Source organism: Peromyscus eremicus, chromosome 5, assembly GCF_949786415.1.
Source record: "Peromyscus eremicus chromosome 5, PerEre_H2_v1, whole genome shotgun sequence".
NCBI classification, from domain to species: Eukaryota; Metazoa; Chordata; class Mammalia; order Rodentia; family Cricetidae; genus Peromyscus; species Peromyscus eremicus.
The window spans coordinates 123,674,405-123,687,864 of NC_081420.1; the positions used below are offsets into that span (position 1 = coordinate 123,674,405).

General features: G+C 41.0%; 1 protein-coding gene and 1 pseudogene across 3 annotated transcripts in view; one reads left to right on the top strand and one right to left on the bottom strand.

Annotated features, from left to right (window-relative positions):
• Nucleotides 1-13,460, top strand: part of LOC131911924 (deoxyhypusine synthase-like) — a 20,316-nt gene continuing 6,856 nt past the window's right edge. Inside the window, exons 1-3 of one of the 3 annotated variants that reach the window (XM_059264344.1) lie at nucleotides 2,267-2,293; nucleotides 3,272-3,383; nucleotides 6,513-6,615. The gene's annotated coding sequence lies outside the window, so the exon portion shown is untranslated. Of the gene's footprint in view, nucleotides 39-2,266; nucleotides 2,294-3,271; nucleotides 3,384-6,512; nucleotides 6,616-8,506; nucleotides 8,582-13,460 lie in introns of those variants that run through there. The other 2 variants (XM_059264343.1, XM_059264345.1) reach the window with 2 other exon arrangements.
• The window catches only part of LOC131911146 (pre-mRNA-splicing regulator WTAP-like), an 8,143-nt pseudogene continuing 2,864 nt past the window's right edge, over nucleotides 8,182-13,460 (bottom strand).

Genomic DNA, 13,460 nt, shown 5'->3' on the forward strand with positions numbered 1-13,460 from the left:
AGAACACAGAAGAATAAAGGAAACCATCAAGAGAGAGTGTGAGTGTCTTTTTCCCTAACCCCCTCAGATAGAAAACTCTACCACTCACTGACTGTGGATTTCCCTTTGAGCCCTGTGTTGCTGGAGGCTGGTCCCCCAAGGCAGTGATGCCTATGTAGCCCAGGGTAGTCTCTTTCAATTTGCTTCCTACAGATTCCTTAGTATTGTGATTACAGGCATGAGTCACATAGTCATTTCCAATTTCCTGTGTCCCCTGTGTTCTTCTGACATTTTGAAAATTTCTTTAAGTATGTTTTACTCTCAGTCTACCAGATGCCAGAAGTCTTCATTATTATTTTTCATTGCATTTGAAAATTATGTAAGATATATATCAATCTATTCTTTTTCTGGAAAAATACAATAGTGTAGTAATAACAAAATTTATAGACTCATTTCTACCACACTCTATTCTCATTCTAGAGATAACTTAAATGTTTGATGTACATCTCTTAGGTCACCTTTTAAAGATATTTATTTTGAATTATATGTATGAGTGTGTGGGGGTATGTGCATGTGAGTGCAGGTGCCTGTGGAGGTCAGAGATATCAGATCCCTTGGAGCTGGAGTTACAAGTGGTTGTGAGCCACCCAGTACAGCTGCTGGGAAACAAACTCAGGACATTTGGAAGAGAAGCATGTGCTCTTAACATCTGTGCCAGTCCCCTCAAATCACTTTTGGCACTCTAACTAGCACATCTATGTACATGATGAGCACACACGTGCTACACATAAATGGGTTATCTGTGCAGTATTATTTTCAGTATAGTTTTTACTGACAACTACTCATACTCTGATGGTCATAGCAGTATTTCTCATAACAGCCAAAAGGTTCAAAAACTCAAGTAAGTGTTCATCAGTGGTGAGATGAATAAATGAAATAGGTTACATTCATTCAATAGAACATTATCCAACCTTCAAGAGGAATGGAATTTCAATATACTTTATTTATGTTAATGAACCTTAAAGACATTATGCTAACAGAAAAGTAATATGCTGTAATTTCACTTATATCATATTCTTACAGTGGTTAAATTCACAGGGGCAGAAAGCAGAATGCTAGTAGCTAGGGACTTGGTAGTGTGAAGAACAGGAAATTATTTTTGAATGAGGACAGCATTTTACTTTGAGATCATAGAAATTTTCTGAAGATGGATATTGTGATGACATATGACAACATTTATGAGCTAGGTGACTTTTGGGGAAGTTGATGTTTCTGTATTTTATGTTGTCATATTTAAAGGTGGAAAAATAATAGAAGCTTCTACATGAAAACATAAGACTAAATTAAATAATTCATGTATGGCATTTAGCAAGATGCCATCACATAAGAAATGATGAAGAAACATTAGCTTTGGGGCTGGGGATGTGGGTTAGACAGAGCATTTGGCTAGTACGCACAAGACCATATAGATCACAAAAATAACTATTGTTGTTGGGTGTAGTGCTCATCTTAGAAAATCAGTGACATACTCCAGACTTTCTGGAGCTATCACATTAGAAAGGACAACAGGATGATGGGATGATTAAGTAGGCCTTCAGGTATCTATTTATGATCTTTATATAAGGAAATATAGCCACCAAACACCATCTATGACAACAAAAGCAGGAATCAGGGACTGAAAAGAACTTGAGGATGGGAGCCAGAAAAGATGACAAAAGAACCCAAGAAATAAAGTCAATGGTGGCCAATCAATTCTAGTATTAACCTTTATGAAACAAAAAGTTGAGCAATAGGAACCTAGAGATGCACAGCTGTAGGGAGCGAGTGAAGCCCTGAGTGAATGTATGTTGTTGACATGGGCATGGCCCATGTGATTTTTCCTTTCCATGGAACCATGTCTGTTGGTGTCCTACGACTAACATTATACAAACTAAGCAGATTGTATTGATATATATTTATATAATATGTGTACACACACACACACACACACACACACACACACACACACACACATAACAACAAGTAAAGACAAAGACCATGAATTTGAGAGAGACAAACATGGGTTGTACATGGATTGGAGGGAGGAAAGGGAAAGGGGAAATGATAGAATTATACTTAATTTCCAAAAGTATTTCAAAAGGTGTACAAAACAAGCTAAGTGATACAGTAAGTAGTATAAACACAGATGTTTACTATATGTCACACACTAAGGGCTTCATATGTATTAACTCAGTGCCCCTATGAGGTGTAAAGATTTTTCTTACTCCTATTTCCTTTTCTTGTACAGAGGTGTTCAAGCAACCTGGCCACATAGGTATGTAATGGCAAAACTTGGATTTTCATCCAGGTGTCCTGGCTCTGAGAACTCTATGTACTAACCACTCTCATATATTGACTCCAAAGTCATAATTTCTGAAAAAAAAATACATGCCAGAACATGACTGCTAAATTAATACAAGATTTTAGCAGTGAACATTTATTTTGAAAGTATAATGTTTAAAACAGTGACACCTAAAGCAGACTACGTAAGAATAATCTGTTTTTGCCTATCATGGTTCTAGCAAGAAAGGTCTCTGAAAAAGTGACTATGGAGGATGATGCTAAGGCATTGGTATAGAAATGGATGAACATTTAAGTTGACTTTTGTATAGTCTGTTTGATTTAGCCAAATGTTCTGAATTAGAATGACAAAGGGCATTATAGTCTACACTTGAAAAGTTTTAAAAATATGTATTTTATTATTTTTAATTATGTGTGTGTTTGTGAGTACAGGTACCTGAGGAGGCCAGCAGAGAGCATGAGGTCACCTAGGCTTGAATTACAAGCAGTTTTGAACTGCTTGATGTATGTTCTGTGAACCTAGCTTGGGTCCTCTGCTCCTTTGCAAAAGTAGTATGTGATCTTAACCACTGAGGTTGAAAACAGAATCAAATAAAGAAACATGGTTAGACATGGTGGCACACACCTTTAATCCCAGCTCTTGGGCAGCAGAGGCAGGCAGATCTCTGTGAGTTTGAGGCCAGCCTGGTCTACAACAGAGAGAATTTCAGTCCTGCCAGGACTACATAGTGAGACCCTGTCTCATAAAAACAAAACCAAAAGAAAGAAAAAAATCAGTTTAGACCTGGAAAATTGTATATTATTTCCACATTAGTATGCTACACATTTTTACTGTAAGTTAAAACATACTTAGAACAAGAAAAAATCAGTCAGCAGAAAAACCTATTTATTTATTTATTTATTTATTTAGTTAGTTAGTTAGTTAGTTAGTTAGTTAGTTAGTTAGTTATAGGCAGGGTTTCACTGTGTAACTCTGGCAGGCATGGAACTTGCTATGCAGATCAGACTGTTCCTGAACTTAACAGAAATCTGTATATTTCTACCCTCCAATGCTGGGATGAAAGGTGAGCACAAAAACTCTGGGCAAACGTGTTTCTAATTTTAGAATTCTGTACGATTGGGACTCCTGGGTATCAGATAACAATGGCAGTCATGTGGGTCTACAAAATCTTCCAATATTCCCTCCAAAACTAATGCAGAGCAACCAGAAGAGAAAAATAAAACTACAGAAAGTCATGCCCTTACAATAATTTGAAGAGAGAGAATAGCCCAACTTCAAAATAAATCTGAGTAAAAGGAGAAATAAATACCAAATTTAACGTGTTATTGCTCATATTCCTCCATTCCTCTCACTTGCCTTTTTACAAGGCTTTGTGGGGAAGGGAAAACAGAAGAGAAATAATAAACATCTAATGGACCCATTACTAGAAAGTTATAAAGCTCATCCTAATTTTAAAAAATCTAAATGGGGTTGGGGATTTAGCTCAGTGGTAGAGCGCTTGCCTAGCAAGTGCAAGGCCCTGGGTTTGGTCCTCAGCTCTGGAAAAAAAAAATCTAAATGGATCTGTGCGTGCGTGCGTGCGTGCGTGCGTGCGTGCGTGCGTGCGTGTGTGTGTGTGTGTGTGTGTGTGTGTGTGTGTATGTAGATGGACTTTCTTTTCTGCCACTAGCCCCAAATAATGACACAGAGACTTCTTATTAATTATGAAAGCTCAGCCTATAGTTCAAGCTTGTTCCTAACTAGCTCTTATAGCTTAAATTAACCCATTTCTATTAATCTACATTCTATCACATGGTGTTACCTCTCTTCTATCTTGCAGCTCCTCTTTCTCTCTTTCTACTGACATTTCCTGTGTGCCTAGATTCTCCTCCTCTTCCTTTCTCTCTCTGGAAATCCTGCATATACCTCCTGTCTAGCTATTGGCTGCTTTTTATTACACCATTCATAGCAAATACATCTTCACACAGTGTATAGATATCCCACATTTTTTGTGTGTGTGTATGAAAGAGATTTAAAAGCACATGTAATTTGAAGGTGCAATGTTTGAAATAGATAGTTTATGAGAAAGAAAAAGTAAAATCAATGGAGAAGCTGTTTTGGCAAATCAGTGTTGGTTGTGGGGAGCCAAAATTTGTGTCCAAATCGAGAAAAGAGATATGGACACATGGTTTGGGGATCTGGCTCAGTGACAGAGCAGTTCCCTAGTGTGTGTGAATCTGGATTAAACCCTCAGTGCTTTGGGGAGAGAGGAAAGGAAAGAGGAACACAATACAAAAGAACACACAGACTTAAGAAAAGCAAAAAATAAGACAAACAGGAAGAGAAAGAAGTAATTAAGAGCCAAAAAAACTTACATTTTTGGTTGTGAGCCTTTAATGGTTGAGCCATCCCTCATCAGGGAGATGCAAATCAAAACGACTCTGAGATACTATCTTACAGATACTGATACATCTGTCAGAATGGCTAAGATCAAAAACACTGAAGACAGCTTATGCTGGAGAACATGTGGAGCACAGGAACACTCCTCCACTGTTGGTGGGAGTGTAAACTTGTACAGTCACTTTGGAAATCAATATGGCGCTTTCTTAGAAAATTGGGAATCAACCTTCCTCAAGACCCAGCTATACCACTCTTGGGCATATACCCAAGGAATGCTCAATCATACCACAGGGACACATGCTCAACTATGTTCATAGCAGCATTATTTGTAATAGCCAGAACATGGAAACAACCTAGATGCCCTTCAACTGAAGAATGGATAAAGAAAATGTGGTACATATACACAATGGAGTACTACTCAGCAGAGAAAAACAATGACATCATGAGGTTTGCAGGCAAATGGATGGAACTAGAAAATATCATCCTGAGTGAGATAACCAAGACTCAGAAAGACAAACATGGTACGTACCCACTTATAAGTGGACACTAGATGTAAAGCAAAGGATAACCAGACTACAACTCACAACTGCAGGGAGGCTACCTAGTAAAGAGGATCCTAAGAAAGACACACAGATTGCCCAGCGACAGAGAAATGGATGAGATCTACATGAGCAAACTGGGGGTAAGGGGGCGGGTAATGGAGGGCAAGGGTCGGGGGAAAGAAAGCCTAGGGGAGCGGGAGATCCCAGCTGGATCAGGAACAGAGTGGGAGAACAAGGAAAGAGATACCATGATGAATGAAGACCCCATGGGAATAGGAAGAAGCAGAGTGCTAGGGAGGTCCCCAGAAATCTACAAAGATACCTCCACAATAGACTACTGGCAATGGTCGAGAGAGTGTCTGAGCTGACCTACTCTAGTGATCAGATGGCTGAACACCCTAACTGTCATGATAGAACTCTCATTCAGTGACTGATGGAAGCAGATGCAGAGATCCATGGCCAAGCCCCAGGTGGAGCTCCAGGAGTGCAATCGGCGAGAGAGAGGAGGGATTATATGAGCAAGAGATACTGAGACCATGATGGAAAAAGCACAGGGACAAATAGCCAAACTAGTGGAAACACATGAACTGTGAACCAGTAGCTGAGGAGCTCCCATGGAACTGGGCTAGGTCCTCTGGATAAGTGAGACAGTTGATAACTTGAACTGTTTCGGAGGACCCCAGGGACCTGTCCTTGGTGTATGAGCTGGCTTTTTGGAACCTAGGGCCTATGCTGAGACACTTTGTTCAGCCTTGGTGTAGGGAGGAGGGGACTGGACCTGCCTCAACTGAATCTACCAGGCTGGGCTGACTCCCCAGGGGAGACCTTGCCATGGAGGAGGTGGGAATGGGGGTGGTTTAGAGGGGAAAGCTGGGGGGTGGGAGGAGGGAGGACAGGGGAATCTGTGGCTGATATATAAAATTAAATTAATTATAAAATAAAAATATTTTAAAAAGAGCCGAAGAACAATTGATAAAATGAAACAAAAATTAGTATGTATGTTGAAAATATTAATAAAACTTATTAACTTCTGGCTAAAAAACAGAGGAGACTAGGTATCTGGACTTGACTGTACTGACAGAGGAGGGAGCCATTAAAGTAGGAATCTTGAAGAGTAACATTACCACAAAATGAACAACAAAAATGACTATCAGACTCATATAGAATATTGCTGAGAGGGAACTGTTGTAGCACCAGATACTTAAAATAGAAAAGAGGAAAGAACTCAATGGTTTGATTGGCTCAGAAAATGAAACACTGTCCTTTAACAGATAGGAACGAAGCAACAAAGTGATATTCTGCTCTACTCATAGCTCAGCCATCGCTGGAGAAGCCTCCTCCTACAACAGATGGGGATGAATACAGCTGGACAAGGTGCAGGGTGTGAGAGACTTTGTAACAGCTGGTCCTAAATGGAATGCCTCTATCAATTTCTTCCCCGCAAGGCTCAGGGAACCCTATGGAAGAAGAGGCAGAAAAATTGTAAGAGCCAGAGGGGATGGAGGACACCAAGGAAACAAGGCAGGATTGATGCGTGTGTGAACTCAGAGTGTGTGGCAGAAGGCACAGGATCTGCTCAGGTCTTCACCTGGTGGGTCGCAACTCTGAGAGGGGAAATAGGCACAAGCCCCCATCCCTAACCCAGACTCTATCTCCAACCAATAACTGCTCACAAATCAAAATTTAGTTTTCTCCAAGGGAGTCTCACTGGGGAAACAAACCACTCTTAAGGGGAGGTCCCATGTCCAACACAAAACAAACTTAATTGTATTTTTTCTTACCCTACAGGTCTTTTGCTTATATATTATTGTTTCTGATTTTGTGTTTTTAGGGGATTTCTGTGTGTGCCAATGTGTGTGTATCTGTGTTTCTTGTACTTTTTCTTTGGCTCTTTGTTTTTCTGTTCATTTATTTGTTTTGTCCTGTTCAGGTTTATTTGTTTTTATTTAATCTTATTTTATTTCCTCCCTCCCTCCCTCTCTCCCTCTCCTCTTTCTTTCTTTCTTTCTTTCTTTCTTTCTTTCTTTCTTTCTTTCTTTCTTTCTTTCTTTCTTTCAGATGCTTGTTTGTTTTCTAATGAGGGAGAGCAAGAAAGAATGTAGATTTGGAGAGGTGGGGAGGATCTGGAAAGAGTTGGAAGAGGGCGACCATAATCAGAATATATTGTATGAAAGAAAATCTGCTTTCAATAAAAAAAAAAAAGTTAAAAAACCCCAACTATTTCAAGGCACATTTAATTTAATTTCAATAGATCAATATGAAAGCTACTCCCCATGGAACACCAAAGACAATGCTGTTTACCATGTGCCTACTGAATGAGATGGTTTATTGAATAATGGAATGAGTCTCATCACAACCAATACCTTACGCAATCTAGTTGTTAAATGGATGCTTAAAATGCTCTAAACAGTTTAAACCTGAAGTTTAAGACCACACCTTCACATTATCACATTCCTCAGTTACAGTTATTTACAGTTTCCACAAGCATTCAAAGAACAAAATGATTTATATGAACCCCATGGATTTAAGGCTCCATTATGTAATATAGAGCTCAGAGCTAATTGCAGAAATAGATCTGCTACTTGTACTACTGGTAGCTATAACTTGATTGTCTCATGACTATTAGAAGCTGGTTGTAAATGTACATGTAAACCCTTTAAAAGCAAAATTCACCTCATTTGAGTTTTGACCCAGTAGTCAACAGTCAGTCCACAGTCTTATTGGCATAACTGATGTGCACTATCTCCAAGTCACTATGCTCAAGGTTAAGAGCAGTGAATTTTCCATTTTTACGTTTTACTGGAATTTTACATGCTTAATTCATGATTTAACATCTCTAGATTTTCAATCCTCCAAACTGAAGACACAGTGTGCCATACATGTAAGAATTCTGTTTCTCCCTCTGTTATCTTCAGAAACATTTCTCAAGGAGGGATTTTTTCAAAGGTGGACTCTTCTCCATCTGAAACAGGGGGAAGAGAAAGAAGCTGAAATGTAAGGTTAATCTGGGAAGTTTTACATTAGCCAATATAATCTGGCAGTATAAGAATGTGGCTTTTTTAGCTCTAAAAGTCTGAGTCTTGGTGTTGAAATGAGTCTTTGGCTGTCCCACCACAGCTTTCTCCATGTGGGATTTTCAGGGCAGCCAAGGCTGGGAGTATGATTCGCTTACCTATCAGGTAGAAACAAACTTTCAGGCACTCAGGTCATTTTAGGCTTCTTCGAGTTTGTCTTTAGCCTGTTGCACTTGACCTTTTATTTTTAGGAAAAACAAGCTGATCACTGGGCATACCATCTGTGATTTCGGTGGGGCCACACTTGGCTGCTGGATTTGCTTGAGGTACTAGATTTGAGAGGTACACTCCTATGCCTCCCCTTCCTTGGTTGCTAGTCACACAATAAGAATGTTTTCCCTGTGTAAGACTCCTGCTGTTGCTGTTTTGGTTTTTCTTCAGATTCCTTTAAGCCAGTCACATCATTTGAGTGGACATCATTTCATGATGTTTCCATCTTAGAATTAACTCATCTCATGCCATAACTTTGAACTCTGTTTCACTTAGATGGACCTTTTTGGGAAGTTCTTCATTGGTCACCTTGAATTCTTTCCAGCCCAGGATTGCTTGGGGACTGTCAGTCACATAGGTGGAGGACACTCAGCCACTGGCCCTCCCTCTCTCCTGCCACAGCGGCCATGGTGCTGGTCTCTACTTGCAGGTCTTACAGACATACCTAGAGCCACACAATTTTAAGGATGAGGTTTTTGAATTTGTTTGATTTCTTCAATTGGCTCTCTAGCCTCAGTAGATCTAAAGATGCTGGGACTGGAGGAAGGACTTAGTGATAAAATGCCAGCTTAGTAGATATGAGACTCTTCATTTTATCTTGTAATATCATCACCAAAAAAAACAAACAACAAAGCTAAACAAAAACACCAAAAAAAGGCCAGGCGGTGGTGGCACACGCCTTTAATCCCAGCACTTGGGAGGCAGAGGCAGGCGGATCTCTGTGAGTTCGAGGCCAGCCTGGGCTACCAAGTGAGTTCCAGGAAAGGCGCAAAGCTACACAGAGAAATCCTGTCTCAAAAAAATAAACAAACAAAAATGCACAAAATGACAGAACTATTAGCCGGGCGGTGGTGGCGCACGCCTTTAATCCCAGCACTCGGGAGGCAGAGCCAGGCGGATCTCTGTGAGTTCAAGGCCAGCCTGGGCTACCAAGTGAGTTCCAGGAAAGGCGCAAAGCTACACAGAGAAACCCTGTCTCAAAAAACCAAAAAAAAAACAAAAAACAAAAAACCACCAAAAAAATCCATTTATTAAAAAGCAAAGATATCTTCACATGGTGGTGCACACCTGTAGTCCTAGTACTCAGGAAACTGAGGCAGGAAGGATAGGGTTTAGCTAAAGCCCAGCATCGACTACATGGTAAGTTCCAGGCCACACAGGTCTACATAGAGGGATCTCATCTCAAAAAAGCCAACAATCAATAGGAAAGGAAGAAAGAAGTTAATCAGGTATGAAGACGTTTTTTGAACATTTTTGGAAATTTAATGATTATATCGATTATATATTATAATGATTATATTATATATTTAAATTTTCCTAGACAAAATGGTGAAAAGTAACAAAACCTCAGGGGCTTGGGTTCTTAGCTGAAGTATCAATAATAACCTAAAAGCTTCTGTGTGCCCTGAAGAAGAGCCTTATACCCAATAGTCCCTCAATGACTCAACTTTTTCCCAATAGACTCCCCCTCTTAAAGGTTCTGTGAACTCCAAATAGTGTCATAGCCTGAAGATCAAACCTTCTGAACAAGGTTCTTTAGAGCACATTCCAGATCAAAGCCATAATGCTCCCTAAAAGAAGAAAAAGTCAGTTTTCCTCCCAGGATCCCAAGTGACCTATTCTCTTCCATAGCCATCAGACCTATGCACTAACCGTTTCTAGTTCTCCACCTGCAGACACATGTCAAGGTAGAGTCCCCTCCCCCTCTTTTAAAAAAATTTTTCTGGGATCACGTGACTATGTCTGATCAATGAGCTTTCAGTGGAAATGAATTCTATGATGTAATGGCCAGTGCAGATGTCTCTAATGCCGCACTGCCCAGACAGTGACCACTGGCTATATGAGGTTATTAGTCTTACATGTATTTTAACACTTGGGCTCTAGAGATAAGTCAGTTGGTAAAGTAACTTGTCTTGTGAGTACAAGGACCTGAGTTCAATTCCCACAGCAGCGCTCACCTGTAATCCCAGCTGAGAGTTGTGGTGGGGGAGGGGAGTTGGGGGGTGGGGGCCCATGTTTGCAGACAGGCAGGTTCCCAGGGCTCAATGACCACTCAGTCTTGTCTACTCAGGGAGTTCCAGGCCAGTGAGAGACTATGTCTCAAAGAAATGAAGTAAATGGTAACTGAGGAACAGCACCCAAGGCTGCCCTCCACATGCATGCTTACACATGTGGATATACTCATGTGAACACACATGTCTTAGTTAGGGTGACTGTTGCAGTGAGGAAACACCATGACTAAAGCAACTTGGGGGAGGAAAGGGCTTATTTGGCTTATGCTTCCACATCACTGTTCATCATCAAAGGAAGTCAGGACCGGAACTCAAACAGGGCAGGAACCTGGAGGCAGGAGCTGATGCAGAGGCCATGGAGGGGTACTGCTTACTGGTTTGTTCATCATGGCTTACTCAGCCTGTTTTCTTATAGAACCCAGGACTACCAGCCCAGGGATGGCGCCACCCACGATGGACTGGGCCCTCCCCCATCAATCACTAATTAAGAAAATGTTCTACAGGCTTGTGTGTGGTCTGATCTTAAGGAGACATTTCCTTAACTGAGGTTCCCTCCTCTCAGATGACTTTAGCTTATGTCAATTTGACATAAAATTTAGCCAGGACACTCACATATGCATTCACATGCATACAAACAAAAATAAACCAAATTTAAAATGTGAGTTTTATTGTTTTATTTTGTTTTGGCTTTTGTTTGTTTGTTTATATTTGCGGCAGGATCTCACTATGTAACCCTGATGAGCCTGAAACTCACTGTGTAGACCAGGCCAGCCTAGAACTCACAGAGGTCTGCCTGCATCTGCCTCCCAAGTGCTGGGGTTAAAGGCATGTACCACCATGCCTGGCTTAAAATGTGTTGTTAGTTTAAAAAAAAATACATTTGTCCGGGCAACACCAATAGCCATGTTGGTGTGGAAGGGGAAGTTCATGAGGCCTTAACCCTAGACAAAGAACTACAGACTGCTTAGGAATACTGAGAGCAGGAAAAACAGTCTCCCCAAGGGAAGAGAACACAATTTGTTATCCATTCCCAAGTGGTCAGCCCTGAAACTTATACATACAAGAGATATTACACAGACTGAACAGGTTGTGTTTACATATGTAGATATATTTAGGAACACATATGTATATATACACACATATATATGTAACAACAATTAAAGAAAAAGAGGCCATCTATTTGAAAGAGAGTAAAGAGGGGTACATGGGAAGATTTGAATGGAGGAAAGGGAAGGGAGAAATGATGTAATTATAGTATAATCTCAAAAAATGTTTAAGAAAAGAAAAAGCAAAATGACTGACATTTATTTTTTATCTTTTTTTACTTTTTTAATTAAGAAAATATTTTTATTCATTTTATACACCAATCAAAGATTACCCTCTTCCCTCCTCCTGCTCTCCCAGGCTCCCCCTCCCAATCCACCCCTTACTCCCCCCCAACTCACCTACTCCCCCCTCACAAGAAGGCAAGGCCTCCCATGGGGAGGCACATCCAGTAGAGGCAAGTCCAAGCCCCTCCCCCTGCCTCAAGGCTGCAGGAGTTGTCCCATCATAGGTAGTAGGCTCCAAAAAGTCCACTCATGCACCAGAGATGGATCCTGATCCTACCGGTGGGGGGGGGGGGGGAAGCAAATCAAGCTACACAGTTGTCTCGCCATGCAGAGGGCCTAGTCTAGTTCCGTGCAGGCTCCACAGCCATTGATCCAACTTTCATGAGTTTCCACTAGTTTGGTTTAGTCGTCTCTGCAGGTTTCCCCATCATAATCCTGATGCACTTGCTCATAGAATCCCTCCTCTCTCTATTTGACTGGACTCCTGGAGCTCTGCCTGGTGATTGGCTGTGGATCTATGCATCTGCTTCCATCAGTCACTGGAGAAAAGTTCTGTGATGACAGTTAGGGTATTCACTGATCTGATCACTGGGGTAAGCCAGTTCAGTTCAGGCACCCTCTCCACTATTGCTAGTAGTCCAAGCTGGTGGGTCATCCTTGGGGATTCCTGGCAACTTACCTAGCAACGGGTTTCTCTCTATCCCCATGATGCCTCCCACTATCATGGTATCTCTTTCATTGTTTTCCCACTCCACCCCTGTTCCAGCTTGACCATCCCATTCCCTTACCTACCCTTACCCCTATCCCCTACCCTCTATTGCCCACCCAACCTACAGAATGGGAAAAGATCTTCACCAACCCCACATCTGACAAAGGCCTGATCTCCAAAATATATAAAGAACTCAAGAAACTAGACATCAAAATAATGAACAATCCAATTAAAAAAAATGGGCTACAGAGATAAACAGAGAATTCTCAAAGGAAGAATTTAAAATGGCCAAAAGACATTTAAGGAATGTCTTAGCATCCTTAGTCATCAGGGAGATGCAAATCAAATGACTTTGAGATACCATCTTATACCTGTCAGAATGGCTAAGATCAAAAACACTGAAGACAGCTTATGTTGGAGAGAATGTGGAACAAGGGGAACACTCCTACACTGTTGGTGGGAGTGCAAACTTGTACAGTCACTTTGGAAATCATTGTGGCAGTTTCTCAGAAAATTGGGACTCAATCTTCCTCAAGACCCAGCTATACCATTCTTGGTCACATACCAAAGGAATACTCAATCATACCACAGGGACACATGTTCAACTATGTTCATAGCAGCACTATTTGTAATAGCCAGAACATGGAAACAACCTAGATGCCCTTCAACTGAAGAGTGGATAAAGAAAATGTGGTACATATACACAGTAGGATCAGGTCCCTGGCAAATGAGACAGCTTTTGGAACCTATTCCCTATGCTGAGATGCCTTGCCCAACCCTGGTACAGGGCCAGGAGCTTGATCCTGCCTCAACTTGATGTGCCATACTTTGTTGACTCCCATGGGAGGCCTGCCACTTTCTGAACAGAGGAGGAATGGATTGG